The sequence below is a fragment of the Dromaius novaehollandiae genome, chromosome 3 (assembly GCF_036370855.1).
Source record: "Dromaius novaehollandiae isolate bDroNov1 chromosome 3, bDroNov1.hap1, whole genome shotgun sequence".
NCBI classification, from domain to species: domain Eukaryota; kingdom Metazoa; phylum Chordata; class Aves; order Casuariiformes; family Dromaiidae; genus Dromaius; species Dromaius novaehollandiae.
This window is the reverse complement of record NC_088100.1, coordinates 27,221,209-27,244,413: the sequence shown is the minus strand read 5'-3', so window position 1 is coordinate 27,244,413 and position 23,205 is coordinate 27,221,209. Positions and strand designations below refer to the sequence as shown.

Here is a 23,205-nt window from a genome sequence, read left to right as displayed (position 1 = left end):
CAAATAATATGGAGAAACAGGTATACTCTCAGTACATGTTTTTTCAAATTAAGTAATCATCACTTACTCTTGTTTGGTACCATGTTCTTAGACCAGGAAAGTATTAGCATTAGAGTGAAGGTAAGAAAGATGGCATATGAATTTGATGTTAGTGAGTCAAACACTTGGGAATGTCCAAATACTGATTAGTTTACCAATCAGTCCAGCTACTTCTATCAAGAAATGGCCAGCATTTAAAATATAAAGAATTAAAGCCAAAGATCTTTCATAATGGGGGACTAAATAGGGTTCCTAACCCATATATAATGGTGTGGGTACATAGTATATGGTAGATTTTTGTCCTAGGTTAGATCCTGTATCACAGCCTTGTGCAAAATCAACTGAAATGATTTCAGGAAGTTCAACTGCAAAGAGAAACTGTGGGTTTCCTTTTAGGAATTTCTGATAAGAGATGAATAAAATTATTTAAAACATCTTATTTTTAAAACACAAGTAAATAAATAAAAATCCATCTGGCTTTGTTTTCTGCTCTCAAAATATATACCTTAGAGATGGGATAAAGAGCAGGGTGAGAGGGATCATCAAAGGTGCAGAACAGTTTCCATCTGAGGAAGAACCACATGGGCTAGGATTGTTCAACTTGAAAGTGGAGGTACCCAAGCAGTCTGATGCGCTTCCTCGCATAACATCTAGTCAGACTGTAAAACAGGGATGAATAGAGAGAAGAAAACTCCACTGAGGTCTCCTCTAATACAAAGACAACACTTCTGTCTCAGGGAGCTCTGAGACAAGAAGTTACAAATTGGTGGAGGATGACAAAATACGCTCCACACACTTGCTTTGTTCCTCCCCATTTCCCTGGACCTTCTCTTCTAGTCATTGAGGGAGAAGATACTGGGCTAGATGGACCTTTGGTCTGGCTTAGTATAGCTGTTCTTGTATTCTTTCAAAGAATGCTATGGCCAATGTATAAAAGATGGAGAGGAGTACAATTTCCTTAATTCAGATTAACTTTTCTATACATAGCTCTAGGAGGCAGCTCCCCTTGATCTTCCTACAGATTCCTAGGTGGCTAATGTGCCTGTAAACAGACCCTGTTGCGTCCATGTCCCTGCGCGACTAGCAACAGATAGCCCAATTTCTCTGTTTCCTTCCCAGCTAGTCAGTTTTTTTTAGTGACACGGGCACCTTCTTAATGTATTAATGAACTGTGGCCCCAAATCCTGCATTATTAGCCCATGGCCAGGGACCCAGAACAAATGCACTGGGTTTATGAAGACACTTGCTGCATTGTCGTAAGGATCCTCTAGTCAAGAGGTGATTTCACAAGTAAGTTCCTATGTTGTTTCTGACTGAAAGGTGAACCCTGTAAATAAATGTAAATAGATAGAAAGAAAAAAATGAAATAGGGCTAGAAGGAATAAATTGCTGCTCCACTTGCACATGGTTTGTTTTCTAAGCTATAACCACTTTGATAGGCCTGTGTTGGCAATATAAGAACCCACTTTTGGCATAGTATTTACGTCCATGCTTGGAGGTGAGGCTGGCAAAAGGATTAAAGGACTTTGTCTCCTTCAAATCCAAGGAGTGCCTAAAGCTAGTTTTCCTCCCAGTGCTGGTTACAGTGGATGCCTGGAGCCTGGGATTTTACCTTAGTGTTTACTAAAGTGCTTGCGGTTCTAATAAGCTTTGTAAGCCTAAAGCCATCTTTCTTGTGCCCAAGCCGATATTCCTTGTCACCTTTTTATAGTGCTGAAATTTGAGGGTAGAATAAAGTTTTCACAATCCCTTTCGGAGGTCTCTAGCCATCAGTAGAAATACTGGGAGAAGGGAAAATAAACCTCCCAGGGAGGTTTATCTGTCTCAGATGATCAAATCATATAAAAACCTCAGTAGCATGGAAAGGCGTGCTAATCCTCAAAGGTATCAACAGCACTGCAAGTCTGAATGCAGGTGCTAGGTGTGGCAGGCTTCCCCTTTCCCATGATTCAGAAGTTATAGCCAAGAAAGTTATGACCAATGGTAGAAGTTCTAAAGAAGTTCTGAAAATGTTCCATCCTCAAAGACGTTTGTTTTTTTTTTTAACTGTTCACACAGCTGTCCAGAAAACACAAATGAGCTATGATTAGGGACTGTTTATTAGTTGAATGATACAAAGCAGGTACTGGAGTTCATACATGAGTTTAGCAAATGCCTTGCTGTGGAGTTGGGGTTTTACAGTAAGTGTGAAGTTATGTGTGCAGTTAGTGAAACAAACATTGTTTACTGCATTTATCACCCTGTCTTCAGAACTACTGTAAAAGTAGTGTTATTGTGACCATGCTAAAGTAAGGATGTATATAATACAGTGTTTTAAGTAGAGGTAATGTCTTTCATCATATCAGCTAATACTCTTGTGAAAAGTAGACCAGCTTATGGATGCTCAAGCTTCTTCAGATCTGAAACAGAAGCAGCAAACTTCAAATCCAAACACAAGTTGTGAACAATTGCTTTGCGTTTAATTAGAGATGTATCAAGTCCAGCAGAGAAAGAACATAAAAGTATATACTAGGTCCACCTAATTCAACATCATGCCTCTGACAGTGTCTATTACGAAGTGGTTAGACTTAAAAGTTTGGACAAGTATGTAGTCTTCCATTATATCCTATGACCTTTCCACAGCACACATTACTGGAAAAGAGTTTCTATCCTCATGCTCAAATTCGCCTCTTGCTCAAATCATCCTCACGCTCAAATCATGCTCTGTTGTAACAAGCAAACAACTCAACACCTTAAACCCTCTAGGAGATCTTAAAATTCTTCGGTTTCCAGATCTTTTAGAGGTGTACATGAGTTGAGGATGACCTTTCCAACCTGATTTTTCTATGATACCATGATTTTATACTTATTCTACTTCTTATAACAGCTATAGTTCTAACAGAGTTTACTCCATACCTAGAATAGTAAAGTCCTCCACAGACTTTTGTTTAAAAATGATTTTTCTTTACACTGTCCTCCACTGTGTGTTAGACTACAGTTCCCAGATTTTAACTGAAATTATCTGGTGACAATCAAGATTTTGGTTTCACAAGCTGAAGAGTTGTATATTATTAGCATATAAGAACACTGTAGAAGGTACCACTAGAAAACTGGGCAGGGGAGAGGAGGGGGTGTTGCCAGTTAATAAGAGAAGCAACAGAGAAATAATGAGGAGTAATAGTTTGAGATTATGGAATAATCTTACCTGATTGTGTCTACTAATATCATCAGCAACAAAATGGCTAGTTTCCTTGATACTTAAATTGTCTTTGGAGTTAAAACATCAAGAGTAATAGAAACTGTTCACTCCTACCTTTGATCTAACACTCGAGTCTTCAGTTAGCTCAGTTTTATACTCTGTTAATGTCCTCAAGTCTTATCTTGAAATTGCAAAGCTCAGGAATATATATTATTTCTAAAAGCAAGCTTAGATCTGAAACCATGAGTCTGTGGCATATGTGGATTCCCTCCCTGTACATGGACTATGTACGATTATCACTTATGAAATTTCAAGTCTAGCAAAACAAACACCAGGAGGTTTTACTGGTTATTATTGGAACATTTCATGTCAGAAACAAATGTATGTGTCAGATGTTTACAGACAGACAAGTTGAAAGGTTTCAGTACTTTATTGACAACATTGATATGGCTGCAAGAGATTGTGTTGGGCATCAAACCTTGAAATAATTCACCACTTTGAGTCCTATATGGTCTTTGATGGTTAATCTGGAATAATCAAGTTCCTGCACAGTATCTTGAACAAAACATGCTCATAAATTCAAACAGTTGTGGATTCCTTCCTTGCCTTTCAGCTATCTGAAATGGAAAATTGCTAACCTGTGTGATAAAAGCCCAGAGGTGGATTCAAGCTATCATTTTACCTTTACCTTTTATGAGACATTATGTGTTTGCAATTTGTTTTGATTAAACAAATGTGTTAACATTTAACTGGCAATCCTAATCTGAGTTGTACTCAATTAGTAAATGGTAAGGGTGGTTCAACTCCTAATGGAGAATCTTTAGATTTAGGAGTCATTTAGTAAAAATGGTTGTGTTACGAACAGGGAAATTGGCAGTTGCCCTTGCCAAGAATGGAACTTGATTTAAAATGGAATCATTTATATAGTAAAAAAAAAAAGTGATTGGAAGGTAAAAAATATGTGACAAATTCAGTCATGCTGCACTATAAATGTATGACAAGCTAGGATGAGGCAGAATGTTGTAAAAATGTAAGGCAGCATAAAAACCTTCTCAAAATACATGCTTTCCTTTCATTTTTTTATCAAAGCCTAAGCAGCTTCTGAATAAAGTAGCCAAAATGACTTCGGCTCTAACAACTGACTTTGATGACTACCAGATGACCTCAGGCACACAAACCTTGAAAATTGCTCATCAAATAAGCCCTGCTCAACTGCTATTTAAACTGACACCACAGGGTCTTACTTTTCCATTTTAAAGCTCCAAGGTGCCTGTGGCTCTGTGTCTTTGTACATACAGATCTTGGCCCCTCTGGGCACCTTCACACCTAACTCATACGTCTCATCAACATTGAGAAATTTTAAATTCTTCCACTTACATCTCACATGAGGCTCATTTCAAAAGGATTTTAGGCATTTAGGTCATCTGTTGTATCTAGTCCTCTCAGCTATATTTCAGTTTTCATTTACTGCCTGATTTGTAGGAAAATGAAGAAAAATGGTTCCATTCTGATTTCCTTCAATCAGCTTTAGTTCAGGCCCTTAATAAGCAGTGCAAATCTCAGTCGAGACTTTTGATGAACAAAACACATCAGAGAAGACAAGCATAAACTATCCTGAGTATGAAAGGCTTCTGGTGACCTCAGAAACATACAGTACTGGTGACCTTCTGCGTCATGAATCAGCACGCAAAATGTCCACACCCACAGGAAGAACAGCAAATACAAGGTCATGTCCAGTTGCTATTATATATGTCCTGGTAGTAGGAAGCAATTAAAGTACAATGGAGCTGGAAAACAAGTAAACAACAGCACTTTGATTTTGATCAATATGTAGGAGAAATAACCTTGGTATTGGCAGTTACATTATACATCTAATTGCTGTACCATTAATAGCAGAAAGAGTTTTCCATGAAGGAGGATCAAAAATGAATAATGGTCTGAATCTGGGAAACTACTACCTATGTCAAAAGTAACACAGAGCAAAACTGAGGTGAAAGAATGAATGAGAACTATCAATACAAGTAATTGCAGACATGATAAGAACAAAAGTGTTCCTTCAGGGCTGTTTTATAGGCAGGTGACTTAATAGCCTCCTGTGTAATCTCCCTGATCCCCTTACCTGAAAAGTGCATTTACATATTGTTGTAACATACCTTCTCAGCAGCAGTTTTCATTGTCAGAATTTTGTTCTTTTCCTTAGCTTATCTTCCTTCAATTTCCTGAAACAGCCTGCTATTCCTGAAAACTAAGGTTTCATTCTCCCTTCCTCTATTGGTTTCTCCATTATTGTTACAAGATATTCCTCCATATCCTGTTAAAGTACAAAAATGCACATAGTACTGAGGCTCTGTACCCTTTCAGTAAGTTTTGATTTGATATGATTTCATGTCGGCTGTTGCAAAAGGCCAGTCACAACAAATATCAGTGATCTCTATGATAAGAAGTGCTTGACTGACTAGGTGTCAGTTTGACTCTGTTCGGATTATTCCATTGCCAGGTGATAGAAGATATGTACAGCTGACACAGGAGAGCCTCACTATCCCCAGGACAAGCCTGGAGAGACTTCTGCAAATGCCTGATGGTAAGGGCGACCTAGGCCTTTGAGACTGGAAATACAAAATAGCAAGAAAGGAGAGTCACAGAAGTTTTAATTCTGCACAGAGTAAAATTGAAGTTCTAATGCAATGTTACAATTCACAGCAACTACCGGAAGCTGTTTCAGTAATAAGTACAGCATGGGCAGTCATTATCTGGAATGCTGAGAAACGCACAGGGGCAGCTGGTAACTTTGAGGACAGACTGTCACAGCGGAACAAAGAAGGTGACTTCAGTGAATTATTGACATCATAGTAAATGGAAATAAAGCTGAAAATCTGCACGATCCATACAGAGGTTAAAATATTCAGGGTAGAACTGATCAGCAAAATTAACATGGAAATAAAGCACATAGCATATTTAGTAAAAAGGAAGAAAAATAAAACGAATCAGATAACAATGATGTTTTATTTCATAACAAAAACTAATGAATTTTTTCATGTGATCATTAGCGGTTTGTTCTAAAGACATTTTTCCAGTATATGCTGGTGTTCATACTGAGAGTGTAATTCTTCTTCAAATTAAGATTAGTTATTAGAGAAAAAACAAAGTTTGTAATGAATTAAGGACATTGTTTTTGTGTATTTGTTTACACTGGGCAGCATTTTACTCCATACGTTGTACACTGACTGTAGTGGGATTTCTGCTGTATTAAATGACACTTAGTACTAGCAGGTATATTAGAGTCTAAATGTGTACATACTACAATCTCCATTAAATAGTTTTAACTAGTGAAAACTATATGGATCTTACTTCTTATCCCTCATTTTTTATCCATTTCTCCATCATGTTTTGACTAAGCCTTATCAATGGTATATTGAGCAGCAGATACAGTTTACTGTATTCCTATTCTCTTCTCAGAGGGAGAGTTGTTTACATTTTACAGTGCTTGGTTTTGTAGGATTTCTCCCAGGAAGAATTCAGGGATTTAAGAGAGAAATAAACAAACTGAAACATTTTTCCTAGAAAATTTAAGGCTGAAGAGACGTGCTTTACATCTGACATGCAAATTGCTAAACTTGCAATGATTATTATTTTCTGTAAAAATCATTTCACACTCTTTGGAATGACCTACAAAAAATTCCCTCCTCTATAGAAATACCCTACCCTTCTGTGATAAGTTGGACTCTTGTGCTGATACATGCATGAGAGCCTTGTATTGAACAACAAACCTCATTTACAACTCTTTGATACAAGTTAGATCTTTTTGAATTGAAAGGTGCTATTTTAATAAAGTGTCTGAAGTGTTCCATTCCTTTAATTGATTTCACCTACTTCATGTGTCATGTAATTTAATGAACTGCTAAACTTACTGATAACATTTCAGTAACAACAATGAAAATAATAAACCATTTACTTTCTCATAATGGAAAAATATTTTCAAAGGAATCAGAAATACATGGTAAAGGTGAAAAGGACAATAAAAATAATTTTAATGATACTGTCGCATGAAAACCAGAACTTTTAAATCCTCATACGTCCTTGAGCATTGCTCAGAAAAAAAAAAAAAGACTGCTCAACTAGTTTATACAATAACTCTTTATATAATTAAAATAGAGTCACCTACAGGGAGAAGCCATACCAAAACAGCATTAGAGTTGCAAAGTCAGGTGCTTAAATGTGAGGAAAGTAAAAATAAAAGCTCCCTGTGCAAATTTGATTCTGCCTTTTTTTATGCATACACATTATCAGACAGCTTTCAATTACATGTTTATATAGGCTTTTCCCTCTTTGGGAAATCCTGCCTTACTCAATATTCTTTTTGTCTTCTTCTTTCAATATTTGATATCAGATCTTATTCAGCATCTAAAATGTAAGTCCTGCATCGAATATAAAATTATCTATTATCTTCATGGATGGTTGTGCTGTGCTCTCACCATAGCATGTGAGTACTTCATAAAATTAGCTAATCTATGGTTTCCTACAAAATTAAGTGCCATTACTATCCTCATTTTGTAACTGGGAAATTGAGACACACAAAGATTAAGGTCAGAATTGTCAAAAGCATCCTCTAATTTTGGATGCCCAGCTTGTGATGTCTGATGCTTCATTTTCAGAGTACTTAATACTTTTATCACACTTTTTATCTTCAAAGAGCAGCTTTAATTAACTTAAAGTGCATCAACTTTAAGAATGGTATTTTACTGTGTCTCTGTCCAGGGACTTAAAAAATGGATTTATGGCTCTGCATTTGAGAGATGAGGTATGCTGAAGGTCACAAATACGTGTTGACAGAAGAGGAAAGTGGTGCTTCAGTTTGTTCCATGCTTTGGAAGGGAATATGCTCTGATTGTTTTGGGCATACATTTGCTGGTATGGGATAGTTACAGAGATCCTAAGCTAGTGCCACTTGAGCTGAAATGTGCACATCGTGCTATAACATCAGCAAATATAAGCACAGATCCTGAAAGTGGTATCTTTACATCAGCATGGTGCCACATCTGCAGTAACAAGCCCTGACTTTTGGATGGACTAATTAACTCATGCGTAGTAATTTTAATGGCATAGTTGCTTTATTTTGGAGCCAGCTCAATTGTCACACTCCACTACAGGAGTAGCTGGCCCGTAGAAGTACCTGTGTCTGCTTTCCCTAGTTGTGACCAGTGCCACCCCTTTCCTTCCGTCTCGTTCCGGCAGGGTCTGTAGTGCTATCTCCCACTTCCTCATTGCAAGCTTCTGAGCCCATTTTCAATCAATACCAGAGCTCAGGCCAACCTCTCCCATTACAATCAGAATCTCAGAAGTTTATCTGATCTCCGTATGCTTTATTCTGTTTCTTGTCTCAGCCGTCCACTAATGTTTCCTGGCTTCTTGCTCCAGTCATGTGGAGTGACCGAGTCCAGTCCTCTGCCTGCCTACTCTTTCCCTCTTTCATCTCTTCTTACTGATTCCTTCTGACTCTAAATCAAATTCCTTCTCCTTCCCTTTCTGAAACAGCCCACTGGCTTCCACTCGGTTTCTTTCTGCTTGACCTGCTAGCTGGCCAGTTGGCATGTGAATTGAACGAAAGGAATTTTAATTTCTTCTTCTAGCTGCAGCCTCTTCAGAGCGTGCTACTATGTCTCAGTAAATCATAGGGATGCATCTTTCTCTGCTAGGCAGTGCAAGAGGAGAGATAGGAAGGAAAAAAATAATCAATAAGAGGGATATCTAAGATAAAAGATTCTAGCCAAACAATTAACATTTGTCAAAGTTACAAGCAACAGAAATCAGGGTCTTTTCAGGGGAGATGCCAGTCAACAATGTCTCTATAAGACCTCTAATGAAGACTTCAAAATCACAGTGTTTGGGCAACTTACTCAATCACAATGTCCCATATTTATGTCCTTTATTTTTTATGTTGAAGACAGCAGCAGAGAAAACAGAACCTGTGCATAGGCTACACAAGAGAGTTCTTCCCCAGACAGGCTGCAAACTAACCATGAAAAAGATGCCTGAAAATTCTCAATGTATCAAAATGAAGTTCCATGAATAACAGAACTAAAGACTTGTATTTTTTAGTGGATTTGTGTCCCATGTGATGCTCCATTTTACACAGTAATCTCAGCTGCTTTCTCAATGCCTCATGCCTCAAGTTTTTCTCCCATACCCTGCACACTGTCGGGACAAGACCAGCAAGACCATGTGCTCCTTTTGACTGACTGGCCAGGCCATTCAGGCAGGCCAAACACAGCACACTCAAGGCTTTGGCTGAGGAGGACCATTAACACAGGTTCCTCTTCCCTGCCCAGAAACCAGTTTTCATGAAATTCATACTAATTTAATAAGGTGGATTTGGCAAGTTTCTGTGCAGTTGACCAGTGAATTAAAAGTAATGTAGGAGCAGGGAGGGGAGGAGGACAACGGACAGCAAACAATAATCGCAGACAGAACAGTCCTAAAGAAAACTATATTCAAAAAATACTTGGGATTAAAACTAGATCACTGAAGGAAATAAGAAAAAGCTTTCCATGAAATTAGATTTTCAATAGTTATGACCAAGTTTCCACCTTTTAGGAGATCATTCCCAAAGTGTCGGCCTTTAGACTATAGCTTAATTTCTGCAAAGTATGTGCTGGCATCTGTGTTTATAGTAGTAAAGTGTAGTCACACAAAGGAGTGGGAAATTTGCTAATGAAATGGGAAAAAAGCCAAGAAGATGTCTCAATCCTTTTCTAACTTAGAGCAGAGCAGTGTATCAGGGAATTCCTGCTAAGGAAATGGGGTAAATGGGGTAAGTGGAGAATCCTTTCTGAATAAATTAGTAAAGAGCTTAATAACAATGCCTACATTTTAATGTTTTTGCAGCCTTAAATGGAAACCAAAGTAACTGATCTGAAAGATGATGATCTGTTGATAACTACTGCCCCAACTTGCATCCACTCTAAACTTAAATTGAAACAGACTTCCTTAATTATGTTAGCACCTGAACAGTATCAATTAGTTTGAGCTGTAAAAACCTTACTGCTCTGAAAGACATTCATACCTTCGCAGCTTTTATGATTTGCCTGGAAGCAGTCTTCTGTTTGGCAAGTTTATTCACAGAAAAGCTGTTACTGCAAGGAAAAGTGATAGCAACATATTTTTGTAATTGAAAACTTCACCAAGGAAGAACTTCTCTCCCTCCCTCTTCCTCTCCCTCTCTCTCTCTCTCCCTCTCTCCCTCTCCCTCTCCCTTCCCTCTCAAATGAATGCAGGCTTGAGGGAAAGTATTTGCACTCAGCTACCAAGATTTTTATTTCCTCTCAAGAAAGAGTTTCTGTAAAAAGCCCTATGTCTTCCTACTATGGTACTTTAAAAAACTTTATCAGCTTTGGGGGTTTTCAGTTTTGCTTTCCTTGCATTTATTTTTCTAAGAATGTTATTTGTTCTTCAAATAACACCTTCTCCAAAATAACACTGACTACATGGTGCTGTTGGCAACGAGCCAAGATAGGGGGGCTCTACTGAAGCATACCACCTCAAAGTCCATGGGAAGGACTTTGTTGTCTGCTTTCCAGGATTGCTCTTCTCTGAACCCATTACCACATCCCTTTTTGGAGTACAGCTTGTTTTTCCTTGTGTGGAAAGCTGCCACTGTTGCATGGTTTTGGGAAAGATGAAACCAAGCTTAGGCTCTTCTTTACCTCTTTCTACATCTCAATTTAAGGTCCATGCTGCTAGACTGTATTAATAATAGAGTAGCTCCAATGTACCCTAAAGTTAACTGCTGTGTTTCTGTTTGACCTAATGGAGGCTGTGCAAGATTGGTTCCTGTGCCCCTCTCCCTGTGCTCCCGCATACAGATGTGCCTGACCCATAGGAAAGGATCACTATGTGGGGGGCATAAGTGAATGATACTTTTCCCACAAATATCCTGTGGTATCTTTCCTTTTCTATGTTTCTACACAATGAGTCACTAAGCCTGTGCACTGATATGTAATTGGCCTTTAGTGCACTCCTCTGCGGAGTCCTGTAGGATTGCTTTCATCATTGCTATGATTCAGTGTGAAGGTAACCCCCCCCTAAAACTGGTGAGAAACAGTGGTATTATTAGCATGCCAATGCTCAGTTTGAGTTGTTGCACAATATGGGTGTTTTTTCTCTCTGTCACTGCTAAGGATTTGTCCAAGCTTGGTCCCAGCTTTAGTTCAATGTCCAGTGCAGGAAAGATTAATGAAAGGAAATGGCTGACTACATATTACTATGTACAGTTATTTCTGAGATCTTGTGCAAAATGCCTGAAGAATTCTGCATGTTTAGTGAGTGCTCACTATTGAGCAGCTATGTGTTATGGAAGTTTATCACATTTGTAGCATGGAAAATGTTTTCTCTCTGTCTTGACTCTTTGCATGTATAAGTACAAGCATGGAAATCTCACTTCTCCACCTGAATCTTTTAGAGCCGCTAGAATCTTGATGCGTTGTCAGGGTCTGATATACTCATTGTGTCCAGGATGTTGACAGATGTGACATGCTGGAGCTTGGAATTTGTTCCTGGAATACCAGGTTGTTGGAATTCAGCATCGTTCTGTTCCTGATCATTTTGCCCAATAATGGGAATTCAAAGACAAGACAGAGCTTGGAAAAATACTTTAAGTCACTAGAACTACCTCTGTGCTGCTCACTGTACTGATTCGTGGAGAACTGGGCTGATGGTTACAGTCTGAGCCTTTTGACAGGACTTGGATAAAATGATTAGGATGGAATTTTTATTTGAATAATTCCGTCCCTGTGTAAATATCTGTAACTTCCTACACTTGGGTCTGGATTATAGGATATATTGTTTCACTGGTTTGTGTAATAAAAATAGATTTTTACAGATCTATAGATATACAACTCCATTCTATTTTTGATAATTGCATAATTCATTAGTAGCAGCTGGTGATCTCAGTCAAAGAGAGGGAGTAAACAACTCTGAGTCTGTGGCAGTAGAAAACAGTCACTAAGACTTTGACCATTATTGGAATAGTTTTTTTCCCATTGTGAACTGAACTCCTGGAGAATTCTGAAGTTTTGGAAATAGCGAGAATTCCCAGGTATCTCCTCTCAATGCACATAGAAAGGACTGGCTTTTTATCCCACTTCAGGCTGATATTTTGATTTACACCAGAACTGGTAAAAGTTACAAAGCTTGACTTATTGTAGAAATGTTTTATAGCGTTCCTTCAGAGATCTATTTGTGATGATTTTGGAATGCTGATTAGTTGTTATTTTGAAAATACAAAATTCTGAGTTACGTTGATTGACTGATTACTGTGATCTTTTTGTTTGCTCAGTTCTTAACAAGGCCACAGAGAAATAATGTTACCTGCCCAAACAAGATGAATGTTCTTATTAACTTCAGATGAAGTCAACATAAATAAGGCCTGTTCTTTAGAGTAGAGTTTTATGAAACTGTGTTCTAATTGGCTGTGATAGCATAGTAATGAAAAAACAATACGTAAAGTTTGATAATAGATCAAATGCTGTAAGGAATTTAATGTATATATTCACCATATGTCATCCTGTCTGCTGCAGCTGGCATCAAGTCAAAATAAAAACATGGATCTCACCAAATTTCTGCATCAGGTCCTGTGGCCTCATACCCATTTGTCCTCTGAAATGTGATTGTATACCCCTGTGTGACCCGGGACAAGTCTGTCTTGTTCAGTGGTGTGGTAAAGCATGTTTCTGGTATTAAGCATGGAGAAATCACAGCCTCGCTTATTCCCTTACTTGTGCTCTCTGTTGTAAATACTAACTGGGTTTTAATTCTGCTTACAAGCTAAGAAACAAGCTGGAAGAAACATCTCAAGCACAGCAGCATATCTAAGCTCAAGGATTTTTACCATAGCCTGAAGTGTTTGAAGGGCAAATAGTACAAAGGTAGTTAGATGTTTTTAGGAGTTTAGAACCATTTTTATAAGTGGTGATAAAAGTGATCAAAAGTGTAGTTTGCTGTCTCCTTAATACAATCTGAGAAGTCATGCTGTTTTAGATATAATGGATCCTTGAGATTTGTTGCATCTACAAAGGCCAATGTGTGATCTATACAATGAAAGCGTGGGGCTAAAGGATACTGTGTTTTGTTTCATTTTTAATTTGGCAGAAGCTTACATTGCTTTTATTGCTGGTATAAGGCTGAAATAGTGTTCAGGTATTGCTAAGAAATAAATTTATTCTGCAAGTGAAACTTGTATGAAGTAAAGAACAGAGAAAGAATATTTCTGGCACATGAAGTGTTTCCCAGTTTATTCTGACATTTGATAGAATTGTGTAAAGTTGGCACAGGCTTTAGGTTTTCTCTGAAATCAGAAGAACTAGCTACCATTTTCCTTGAACTTTGAAACTACCATTCATATTCCTTAAATTTTGTGATTTCAGTAAAAAAATCTAGAAGACACCCTCCTGGTGACAGGAAAAAAAAAAACTTTATTAAATATTTTTAGACAAATAATTTAATTCACAGCACATCTGTAATTTTTAATGTTAGAGGTCAAGGAGGGGTGTGTGTGCAAGTCAAGGCATAGAGATACCTGGCAGCATTTAATAAGGTTCCTGTAATCCATGATGGCAAAAGACTAACTATGTAAATGGCATATGGTTACACAGAATTCTGTAATTAATCCACTAGTCAAACTAGCATATTATCTGACTTGGAATATTAGCTGATATCTTTTGAGGACCTCAAACAAAACTTATCTGACATACTAGTCTGGGCAGCAATGTCAACTCATTCCCATTGCAATTAGGGAGTCATATAATATAAATTATTGCTGTTTTGTTTCCCAATAAATAGGGATTAGCAATTTCAGTCTAGAGCCTATAAAGATGCCTTAATGCCTTCTCTGCTTCTTATTTTTCCGTGAAGCTTAAGTTCTGATTCGGAGGCTTCAGTCTCAGCAGTGCCCGTCACTCTTGCACCAAGAACCCTGTTGGTTAGTTCACCAAGCTCATGGGCATGTTCATTTCTGAATTAGTTTTACTTCCTCTAAAGGTAGGCCTGCGATGCACAGACTTTGAAGGCTCACTGCATGCTCTGAAGACATACCTAAGCTAGTTTAACACCAACTAGAATGGTATTGGCACTCAGGTGGTAGCAATGTAGTGCGGCAGTATGAAGCTATCTGTTGGCTGACTTCGAAAATATTTATCTGGCTTTCCTGGTGTTCAGATATGTCTACACCATCTGCAGGCACACCTGTAACTGCAGTATGAACATGTGCTCAAGCCAAAATTCTCTCCCACAGCCACTCCTGTCAGGGAGGCAATGGGATACCAATTCTATCTAATACCGACTAGTAGGACCTTTCACTCAGGTAACATTGCAAAAAATAGACAGGAAAATGCCCTAGAGAGAATAATTGTGTTTTCATCTATTCAGCATATAAAGAACATCAATAGAAGTCCCTCTCAGGAGTTGTAACAAAATGGAGATTGGTAGTGGGACAGAGAAGACGCAGAGTCACTAATTTTATTACAAAAATTATTAAAAAGGAGAGGGAATGTTATGGGTCATGAGCCTTTAACACTGAAAAATGAACAAACTCAGATCAACTTTATACATTACCTTCTAGTCAGCAAATCATTTCAGTAAAATTGTCCATTAACCAATTAAACAGTAACAATTATAATAATGGCTTCTGGGACATAATGCATAACATTTAACATTTTATGAAACATTGTAAAAGCTATTATGCTCAGAAAAACAAATTCAACTTAAAAAAATAGAAACACTAGAGTATTCAACTGCCAATAAATTTGAGAAATGCAGAATTGTATAGTAGTTCCAAAAAAACCCTAGAACTAGCCTCTCTCATACCAATAAGTCGTATTGAACTTTTGACTCATAAGCAAAATACACAGAAAGTAAAAATTGCTGAATTCCAACAGTAGGTGATCCTCATCAAATTCATGGGTTTCACGATGCTGGCACGTAAGAGAGAACATTATAATAGTGTGGAAAAGTGAACATTGTCTAGCTATGGACGATATCATTTTGTTTATTAGACTTTGCTGCAGCTTTTAATCCACATGATTTCAGATACTAACCCAGCAACATATTACTTGAACAAGATGATGCAATGTTAGCCAAATCTTCCAACAGAGCACAGAGAAGCGATGGATAATAGACAGACAAAATACTACTTAAAGAAACCTGTAAACTTCCCTCCTTCAAAATTTACATGAAACCTGTTGGACATGAAGGATGACAATGTAAGCTGCAGTGTGAATGGTTTTCAGATGTATTTGTCATTTTTTAGTGGTGTAACCACTGCCGCTAAAGAGATACCGCAAAGACTTCAAGAAATAATTTTCTTGAAGAGGAGCAACTGTCAGAATCTTAAATTGTCCATATTCCCTTTTGAACTTATAATAAGGAGGTTTTTATGGGTGTTATGATAGAAGCACTACTTCCTGCCTTCTAGTGCTAAGCTCTTCACTGTGGTCAGTCCAATTTTGCTGTTTCTGGAATAGACATCTTATGTTCCTGCATCTCTTAGGTGCTTAGAGATAATCTTATCTGCCATGTATGTCTTCTTGATGTCCAAGTAGATATTCTGGACATATTCAAAGCTTCAAAATGAACAGTGAGGCTTTCCATATAAACCAGTGTCTGACATAGATTAAAGTAAGGGTCCTTTTGCTCCTGCAATCATTCCTCTCAGTGTCTTCTGCTACTGCAGTTCTTACTGTTAAAGAGAACTTATCCACCAGCACTTCTAAGCATGCTGAACTGCTTGTAAAAATCTGATATGTGCTGAGAAGAAGGAGAACAGATGTGTGATGTCTCCTTTGCCATTGGAGGCAGGGTAACAGAGTCAAAGTACATAATGAAGGGGAGTGGAAAACTTGACAGTGCTTGCAATCAGTGATAGGCACCTCCCTGTAATTGCTAGAAAAGCCCTAGAGCTGGGGAAGATATCATAGCAACAGAACATAATGCTGCTATCTTTAAAGTGCTTGTTTGCAGTGCAGTAAAGACATGAACTAGATTGACTACATATTAAGCCATATCTGTGGCAAAAAGTCCGGAAGAGGACAAAAGCACAGTAAGAGTGGAAAAGACTAACCATCTGCCCTCACCTGCTCTGGGAAGAAAAGGATTGCAGCCCTGAGAAGCACATACCTGTAAGGGCTTCCTGATGCAGTGCTTTTTCCCAGCACTGCTTTTTCTCCTCTCCTGCTTTCCCCATAGCATAGGCAACCAGAGCAGCCAGCTGTCCTGACCAGACTGTGGCAAAGGCTCTGTGTTCAGGGCTTCAGCAGCAGACAGGAGTTGCCATATTGCGAGCATGAAAGACTCCCTCTATGTCCTGCTCTTTGCAGTACATGTTCTCATCTTCCTCATCAGCTACAGAGGGATTTGTAGCTGATCAGGAATTGTAGGGAAATCAAGGCTCTCAATAAAATTATATTGTCTAAGGCAGAGATGACCAGCTAGTGGTCCAAGGGTCGGACTCATCCAACATGAATCAGCAGGCCAGTGACATTCAGGATACTGCTGTGTTTGTGTTGCTAGGAGAGAAGTACAAACCTGAGCTGTGTGACAGGATATACTAGATGTGTTAGACACTGTCTGTATTGATGAGACCCATGAAAAACAAGTGGCCCTGAGCGCAGAGGAGTTGGCCATCCTGACCCATAAAGCATGCACTGTAAGACCAGCACTCCTGAATCTCACCTCTGAAAACAGAGAAATGAGACTGACTTCACTTGATTTGTTCCAGATTTACTATGTTGTAAATATATTCAGATTTTTGCCTCAAAAGGACAGATTTTCATGACCCATTTTATCTTCCTCATTTTGGGCACCAGGAAATAGATATTCTGAATGAGGTAAGAATCCTTAGGGAGTGATGTTACCTCTTCATTCAATCACATCCTGTATGTGTGCATATGATGGGTCAGAATAAAATTTTTCAATGCAAGATCACCTTGCTGCAAACAGCATGTGCTCTAATAGTAAGAATGGAAGTCAAAGAGCTGTAAGCATCTGATGAAATGTTTTCAGGATTAAAATGTGTAGGCAGTTTAGTTATGGCTATCACTCCCTCTTTTAGCTATTACATCTACATGTACATTTGTCTCTCTGCTTAGAAGACTGTGTGCACCCACAGGGACGTGTGTCTGTGTTTACAACCACCACACATTTATATAAGCTTTCAAATCCATCCTCAGATTTTACTACACATCCACAAAGCAAGAATGGTGGGTTCTTGCTCAAGGCCCCTTCTTTCAATAGTTGACTTGTACCACCTTCAAATCCTGAAACCATCTGTCATGTTGCATCTCAAATATCTCAAAGCCCACGTTTCTTTCCTACTAGTATTCTGCCACCAGTTAGCCTTGGGGGCAAGATAGGACTGATAATTAAAGCTGATAAATAATTGAAACAAAAAGAAGACCCCTCACCCAAATATTAACATCTGCAACCATGAGTATACATTAAAGCAATATCTCCCAAACATTGCTGCCTGACTTTATCACCTCAGTTTTTTCACCACCCAGAGATCTCACAGGATGACACTTTCATGTGCTGAGTTATACCAGGTACCATCAGTGCACTGTTATTTATTTTCTTATTGGTAGGTAGGATCTTAGTCACAGGCCTACCACTAGACAGGGAGTAAAGTGGGAAACATGCACAAAGAGTTCTCAACCTGTAGCTATTTACATATCAAGCTTTAGCAGTGTGCATAGCCCCATTATTAATCAGTGTGATGACTCATGGTAATAAGTTCAGTGTGTACATGAGTCGCTCCCCCAATGAGGGTTGTATCTGTTTTAGACTGGAAGTTAATTGGACATGGTTTTTACCTTCTTTTATGTTTGTGAAATAGAGTGCATATGTCTATGGGGCTGTCATGCAGCCTAAGAGTTACCTGTTTGTGGAAAGAAGGTGTGGGTGAGTTTTGTACACACTAGGGTGTGTTTTTAATTTTGTAAGTGTCTGTGTAGAGTTTTGCATATCTCATCACCTCACCCTTCCTTTTATCTTCCTTCTCTTGTTCTTTTTCTTCTTCCCAGTCCTTTCATTTTCCTGCTTCTTTTATCTGCTTTGCTTCCTTCCTTCTGTCCTGCCGGAACATCATCTGCTTTCATCTGTCAGACCCTCTTCTCACTCACTCTGCACTCTTCTCCTGAACACGTATCTCCAAGCTAACTCTCTTCTTTATAATCCACATTAATAATCCCACATCCGTACTTACTTTGGTCTTTAATCCTGTGTTTTGGCTTGCTGTATTAAGGCTGTTGGCTCTTTTGGGAAGGGAAAATGCCTTATCTGCTAGTACAGTACTGTGCACAATTCCCTGCAAATACTTTGAAACAACAAAAAAATGATCTTGCACAGATCTTTTTTTTATCCAGTACTTGTCTGTCCTGTTCCATAACATAATATAACCTGAACTCAGGTAATTATTTTTAAAACCAACTGTTACCCAAGAAGAAACTACTCAGACATTAGCTGGTGAAGACAATTCTTTATAATATCCAACAAAAATACTGTATTTCTGTTAAAAATAACTATGAGCTTGGTTATTTCTTCCTGAAATAATCTCCTAATTGCATTCTTCATAGAGAAAAACCCAGTGTGCCCACTATGAACAGAGTGTATTAATCTCATCTATGGGAGGTAATGAGAGATAGTATCCAGACTTTTGTGATTTGATTGTGACAGTACAGTCACTTGTCTTGTATGGCAAGAATGACACAAAATGAATAATTGGAAAACTATAATCTTTTCTTCATATTGGTTTGGCAGTCTCCAGGCTATAATCATCTTCAAAAGGTACTACTAATAAATGAACATTCAGAGTTACTTTTGGCCTTTTTAATGTGCTCAGGTACCTGACAAGTGAGCCAGTTGGCATATTTTTGCAATATTTCAGGTAGGTTAGGCCTGTCAAGTTTAATACTAGTCAGATATTACTTCAATTCATATTCTGACTAGTTCTGAAATTTAGGATCATTTTTCTCAATATGTTTGCCTTGTCTTAAAAGCTTCATATCCATCTCAATTTAAAAACAGAGGAGAAATATGAACTTAGAGAACTCTCCTAATAGTCTAAAACTTTAGCTATATGACAGAACATAGGCAATGATTTATAAATGAAGATGTTACAAATTGTGATCAATAATAACCCCCCACTCTCCAAAAAATAACATAAAATCCTCACATTTACAGTAGACCTACTTGAATGACTTCAGTTGAATTTTCAACATAGTTTTTCAAAATAAGTAATATTTTCTGGAAAAATGTCAATATTTTGATGTTTCACTAAGAACAATAATTTTTTTTCAGATCTTAGCAGCTAAAATCTGCCTTTTCTCACCCTTCCCTCTGTTCCAACTTGGGGCTTTAATCTTTCAGCAGAAATGAATTCTTGAACAAAATTCCAACAGTTTTTTTTTAATTTTTGTCTAATTTTGTAATCAACAGAAGTTTTTTATTTCTGCTCTGCTGAACAGAGACAAAAGAGAAAGAAAAATGTCAGGAAAATCATGTTACTATACAGACAGATGACATAGTTGTGTATATAATTGCTGTCAGCTCAATCTGATCTTTAAGTTTCTTTCTTGAATAGACATCCCTGGTATCTCTGAGATCAGACTCAGCTGTTAAATGAAGCTTCTTTATCTCCCGTGGCAGTGTGAAAATGTAAATATGGATATGAAATATGAGAGCATGAAAATAAAACTGGATTCTACCACCTTCTACTATACAATCTCTTTGATGGATCTGGTCCCCTTTTCTGGGGAAACCTGCAATGGTGCTAATCCTATATGTCTTTTTTAGACTATAGAGAGGTCGCTTTCACTGAAAAGCCCCACATATATGTGCTGCCTGACTTTTCTTACTCAAACAGCAGCAAATAGTAGTGAAGGTTAGCCATCTTCCTCCCCTTTCCATCCCAAAGTTTGAACGTGCAATTCATTTTTTCTTTCTCACTTCTGGCCTCGAGTAGGAAGTCTCCAGAGACCACAGAAATCCATAAAATGGCTGAAGAGTCCTCATCATTTGAGGAAAGCCCTAGGCAATTACAATGTTTGAGGTAGGAATGCAAATATGGAAGGAACCAAGCATGATGAAAAGATGTTTCAACTTGCCACGTGTTATAATGGATGCCACAAAACTTTGGGTGGCTCTGATACTTAGCTTTAATGAGAATTCACCTTTCGTTTGTACTGAATACACAATACTATTAATTGAAGACCGTGAAGACCTGGTGTTTTTTCAACGTGTAGAATTCTTGTGAAGAATATGAAATTATTTTAGAGAAAGAAAAACAGTCAAGAAGAATCTGCATGATACAAACAGATTTATTTGTGATGAACAACAAACTGCTGCTAAAAAACCAGACTCCTGCTAAAAATGGTAATTAAAAATGGTCTGCTAGCTCTGACTTCTGTGGCTGTTCAGCTGGGGTTGTCTGATTTATATACTACACTAGCCCTTCAAACAGCTGCTTGTAGTAGACTGAATCACTAGGGGAGATTACACCTGTCACTTGCCCAGTACCCCTGGGGATAAGAAGTCAACCAAAGAAGGTGGAATTTAAGCACAGTCAAGGTTATTCCTTTCTTTCCCATTGCCGCATCTCTACCTGATTCTGAACGCCACAGACAGACCTGGCTCCAGGCGTCATGACCAGGCGAGGAGTCTCCCTTGCAGGTACAAGGTATGGAAATGAGTGTGCAACTGAGTCTCCTAGACATCTACAGCATAATGTAGACTCCTTCAGCTTGTGTTAGGTACAGGGCAAAGGACCTGACACAGAGCCACTCATGAGCTGGTGTGTTGATCCCCTCCCCAGCCATGCTGAGCATTCATTTGATGTAGATAGGTGAAGGTTTGGCTATCATTCTGATCTGTCAAGGCATTTGCCTTTTTTTTTTTTTTTTTGGTGACTGACATCGTTTTTCATATAGCGATATGAGTTACTCACTTTTAGTGTCCATTGGACCCTTTAACAAGAAATGTCTTCCTTCTTTCCAGAAAACAAGCAATCAGAAAATCTCACACGTAAGTCCACATCAGCAAATGGGTTCTCAGAGGGTCAGGATGTTCAGTTCTGCTCTCGCTTACAACCATCAGAATGAGCAATAGCCTTTACTGATGTGTAAAATTAGTGTGAAGTAGTACAGATTAGTGCCAAAAAACGTACAAGCTGAAAGAAATTATTAGGTCATCTTGTCATCTCCCTGCAGTGCAGAGAGAACCTTACCATGTATTTATCCGTTAAATGAGAATGGCTGGTTTTAAACGTGCCAAGGAATGTAACTTTTCTGCTCCCCCATAATAGTATCCCACATTTCCATTCAGGTAGATTCTCCCACAGAACCTCTAAATTTCCTTTTCCATCATTTTTTCCTGTTTAGCTGTTTTTCCTATGTTTAAGTTAAATTAGTCCCTCTTCCTTCATTTTACTTGTAGATATGAATGCAGCTGATCTGCAGCCGTGAGGCCGATCCTATCTTCCTCACCTGCACTTTGCCTACATCTCCCAAGTGGCTCATGTGGGTTGAATCTGGAGCACAGCCTTGTAGGGACAGAGGGCAAGGGGACGTGTTTGCACAGAAAGATACAGTTTTTGGGCTAAGGTGCATCTTGTCTTTGGTCTCAGTGTTGCCAAAATGTCAGCAGATAAGTAGGAAGCAAGAGCTCAGGAGATCCAGTGTCTTGGGACATCTGACACCATACTGGTAAATACACTCTCAATTTGTATCTTCTGAGTATTTTAGTCTCTCTGTCCTGCCCTATATCTTACTCTTTCTCAGTAAAAATAAGCACCCTGCTTCTCTGAACCTTTTCTCGTTAATGAATCCCTTTCACAAGTGGTGAGAACTTCAGCTGGACTCAACATTACAGTTGTGGTCTGTGTTGCAAACACAATTACTAGAATTCACCGATCCAGGCATTGTTCTTTGACACTTCCACTCCCCAGGAAGCCCAACTGATGCTAATGGGACTATTTACGTGGCAACTGCATGTATATTTGTACAGGCGTGAACTGTTTTACATGGACAAATTTTACCTGTCGTCTACAACATATGTGACTGTTCCCACAAAATGAAATGCTGATGATGTTTCAAGGGCCTATGGAACAAGTTCCCATGTAAGTATGGTTCACTGTAGGATGTTCATATTTTTCTTGGCAAAAACTACTTTTTAGAAGTCTAAGGCACCATCTACAAATTGCTGCTTTGAACAAAGTCACAACAGGTATCTAAATAGCAAGGGGGACATTCTTTCTTCTTCCCTTTTGTCCCTGTTTCATCTTCCACTTTTTTTTTATCTCTCCAGACTCATTTCCTAACGGGATTTCCCATTCTAGCAATGTGTCTGCCAAATGTGCGATGTGTGTGACACCAGGAAAGAGAGTTTCCTGTTTCCTTTGATATACACCTGGCTTTGGTGGAGATCTATAATGAAGTGTGCATATAACTATTATTAACACTTAATAAAGAAACACCTTGATGCACTGGAATCTCTGAAAATTGGTATGAACAGATACAAATACTTTGTATCCCAGTTTTTCCAAGGCCAAAATCTGTTTAAAATCATCAAAACTGTAAGACCTTAATACTTTGTTTATGCTGATGAAACTAAATTCTTACAATGGCTTCTGAGAATCTCTCTGCACAGAATCTTACACCCATGGATACCTTGCCATCCCTCCCAAGATTACTTTTGTGAATACAAATAACAAAAAGTTGTAAGTTATCGATACTCATTCTGATCCTTGGCCAGCATGGCAATCCCCGAGGAACAAGAAAAATAAAATTTTCTTACTGTTCTCACTTCAGGCGTTGAGTCGGTACAAATGTGTACCCTGTTCCCCACTGTACAAGGCTTGTCTTCTGGAGGCGAGAATTACACTGTTCTCCAAGATGTGTATCCTGGTAAGTACCTCCGTTACACAGCAGGCTGCATCAGTCCCGGTAAAT

At 38.4% G+C, this 23,205-nt stretch overlaps 1 long non-coding RNA gene across 6 annotated transcripts in view; it reads left to right on the top strand.

The window, feature by feature from the left end:
- Nucleotides 1-23,205, top strand: part of LOC135327829 (uncharacterized) — a 42,852-nt gene that overhangs the window by 3,497 nt on the left and 16,150 nt on the right. For 4 of the 6 annotated variants that reach the window (XR_010388224.1, XR_010388226.1, XR_010388227.1 and 1 more), the window contains exon 2: nucleotides 5,715-23,160. This is a non-coding gene — a long non-coding RNA (uncharacterized LOC135327829). The remainder of the gene's footprint in view (nucleotides 1-5,714; nucleotides 23,161-23,205) is intronic. The other 2 variants (XR_010388228.1, XR_010388229.1) reach the window with 2 other exon arrangements.